This window comes from Littorina saxatilis, linkage group LG8, assembly GCF_037325665.1.
Source record: "Littorina saxatilis isolate snail1 linkage group LG8, US_GU_Lsax_2.0, whole genome shotgun sequence".
Classification (NCBI taxonomy): Eukaryota; Metazoa; Mollusca; class Gastropoda; order Littorinimorpha; family Littorinidae; genus Littorina; species Littorina saxatilis.
In genome coordinates this window covers 67,419,229-67,422,570 of record NC_090252.1, presented here as the reverse complement: position 1 = coordinate 67,422,570, position 3,342 = coordinate 67,419,229, and the positions used below count along the sequence as shown (strand labels likewise).

The window sequence follows — 3,342 nt, the reverse complement described above, 5'->3', positions numbered from 1 at the left end:
TTTGAGCGGGCCGAGACTATTTGGCAGTCGTGTCCATGTAAGTAGGCTACATGCAGACAGACAGATCTAGATCTAGTGTCTCGCTTTCTTGCACAGTTTCACCTATGCTCTTTCTGTGTGTGTGTGTGTGTGTGTGTGTGTGTGTGTGTGTGTGTGTGTGTGTGTGTGTGTACTGTGTGTGTGTATGTGTGACGGAGTGATGAGTTTGTGTTACTGATTGTCCATTTCTTACGTGAGCCTTGAAGGCTTCGCCTCTTGTTTAAATGTGTCTTTTGCACGGTATTCTGGTGTGCAAGCGCGTACATTGCTGCATCTGTCTGTTTGTGACTACGTGTGTGTTTGTATACATGTGTGCATGATAACAAAATAATCCGAAGACCTCCAAATAAAAAACGCTCGCGCTGGACCCGAGTACTCTTCAGACATTCACACACACACACACACACACACACACACACACACACACACACACACACACACACACACACACACACACACACACACACACACACACACACTCTCTCTCTCTCCCTCACTCCTTCTCTCTCTCCCTCTCTCTCTCTCTCTCTCTCTCTCACACACACACACACACAGACACACACACACACACACACACACACACACACACACACACACACACACACTACCACATCTCCATTCTAAAACACGTCACGTTCCAAATCAAAAGACGACATTCTATTTTCTTACGTCACTATTCTTGGTTTACGGTACCATTCGGCGGCTTTGCTACGAGTATGGCATAGTCTTGGTTTGCCGAGACCTTGCACCGTTCTACCAGACTGCCTGGCTGGCTGTTGCACCGCGAATTCTTCCCACCGCCAAGTCGTTTTTTTGGTGGTTTATTTCGCATTTAGGTCCCAGGTAACATTATTATACGTTAATTGGATATGTGATCCAAACATGGCTTTTGGTCAATCGAGATGGAAGTTTATTCCACAAGCCCGTAGGGCGAGTGGAATAAACTGCCATCGAGATTGACCAAAAGCCATGTTTGGATCACAGATCCAATTAACATATATCTTGACATTCACTGGTCTTAGGGTGTTTGTTTTCAAAGAAGAAAGAAACTTGCTTGATAGACACGGACCACTTCTCCGAGAAAAATCAACAAACCTAATCACTCGCATTCCACCTCAAGGTATCGGCCAACCAAGACTATGGCATACTCGTAGCAAAGCCGCCGAATGGTACCGTAAACCAAGTATAGTGACGTAAGAGAATAGAATGTCGTCTTTTGATTTGGAACGTGACGTGTTTCAGAACTTCTTCTGGACAACTCGGATGGTCTTCTGCGTAGTGGTTGGCACAAGAATATTTTTCTTCTTCGACAGTTCGTCCTCCGACACTGTAGCAAAACGTTTCATCTTTTTTTCACTTTCGAGTATGCGGACGATTGAACTTGACCGCTAAAAAGTAGTCCTTTCGGAATCATTACGCCGAGTCCGAACATGAGGTCTGAACATTGTTTTTAGGCAGGATCTAGGTGAAAGCGAGGCTGTTCTTATCTCTGTATATTCACGACTTTTTTGCTTGACCTTTCGTGTTTCATGGGGGCTGCCATTTTGTTCTCATCTCCTCAGTGTGTTCCGGTCTGAAACCGCTTTAAAACACCACTAGGCGGAAACCCCAAAACAATGACGGCCGCCTTTTTCGAAATAACATTTTCAGAGATTGTACACAAAAACAACGCCCGAACGGAAAGACAGAATGTGTCTTTCGCTAGATTGCAAGTCAGGCTTTTCACTTTTCCGATGAAGACAACCGCTGAGAGTGAAGAAACGACGCTGTTCGACTTCAAAATCTCCAGTCGCAGACGACCTTCGCTTTCGCAGTACAGTCTATAGGCAGGTGCAATGTTACTCATTTTGATCAGCTCGTTTACGTATATTTTTTGCATTCAGATCAATTAGAATGATTGGAATCAAAGCAGGAATAACTTCGGCATGCAAATGCATTTATTTGGCGAAATCAGTACAGCAGTAAGCTAGATTTTTTTCCTTCAGTTTGTTTGCGTGACTGAATTTTGTCTTCAAGAATGTACCACTTGCTTGACTTTGATTGTTTGTTCAGCTCATTGGCACGAAATGCATCTTGCAAAATATCAATTTGTTGAATGAAAACGGAATAAGTGACGTTCTAACATCTATCTGCTTGCAAAAACAATCGCAAGGATAGATCTATCTGCTTCATTGACAGACAGATTTTCATTGAATTTAAAAAGCATGACTCGGTTTGCAGGCTCTCCGATTAGATCTATCTAGTGTGTGTGTTCTTAGATTTATTGGCCATGTGGGCTGTTTACGATCATAACACTGTGTTGGTTTGTGCTGGTGCAATCTGCAGATCAAAGGGGATTGACCACATGGTGATGCAGTGATCAATGCAACTTGTGTTCACCACGCAATGCCTTCTACCAATCTCAATGGCAAAACGAAAGGTACAGTAACATGCTTGTGATTTCACATTATGTAATGTCTCTGGCGATCAACATAGTTTTTAACTCTAGTCTAACTGATCATGCTTATTACTATTAGTATTCAATTACATACGATATATTCTCCGCCCCAGCTCCACCCTCACCCCATAGCACTGCCAATCAGCCTCTACACTACAGTCCAACAACTACACCTCTAAAAGCCCCCCCCCCCCCCCCCCCTACCCTCCGTGCAACATATGGTTATAGGGAGTGCTCTAATTGTTCCAGAACATACCCGACCACACTCATACACAGGGTACTGACAAAGGAACTTTTTTCAGTCTCCATCAGGGCTGTCACCTAATATAATTATGCAGACAGGTGTAACGGACGTTTTAGCAGCCACTGTACCACACATGTCATAAGGTAAATATAGGTATGTTAGTATATTTACAAACTGTTCACTCTGTTGGTTTTTCTTGCAGCATTTATTCAGAAACTCTGTAAATTGTGGCAATTACATATGCAGACTTATTATTGAAGAAATAGAATCAAAATTGGTTTATTAAGTATTTGAATTTTGATCATGTGATCAGAGAAACAGTTTCTTGAACAGCTAAGCTACAAGTGAAGTACAAGGACAACAACATAAACATGTGACTGGAGACTCAGGCATTGTTTTGTTTTTTTAAATATGCACAGCAATGTTTACTCAGTACTGGGGGGGGGGGGAGTGGATTTAAAGTGTTCTTTTGGCTTCCAGAGAGGTGCTACGCCTGTTAAGATGGAAATGAAATAGAATAGTTGATGGTAAGGGTTATCACAAAACAGCAAGGATAATGTTGCATGCCTGTATTTTCAGTTTGAGTTTTAAAAAAAATTAAATACTAGTTTTCTGATTAGCT

The 3,342-nt window shown here is 42.3% G+C and overlaps 1 long non-coding RNA gene across 1 annotated transcript; it reads left to right on the top strand.

Annotated features, from left to right (window-relative positions):
* The first annotated feature begins 1,607 nt into the window (after positions 1-1,607).
* Positions 1,608-2,954, top strand: LOC138974248 (uncharacterized). Its single transcript, XR_011458357.1, has 3 exons — positions 1,608-1,865; positions 2,365-2,458; positions 2,779-2,954. It is a non-coding gene; the product is annotated as an uncharacterized lncRNA (long non-coding RNA).
* The last annotated feature ends 388 nt before the right edge of the window (positions 2,955-3,342 follow it).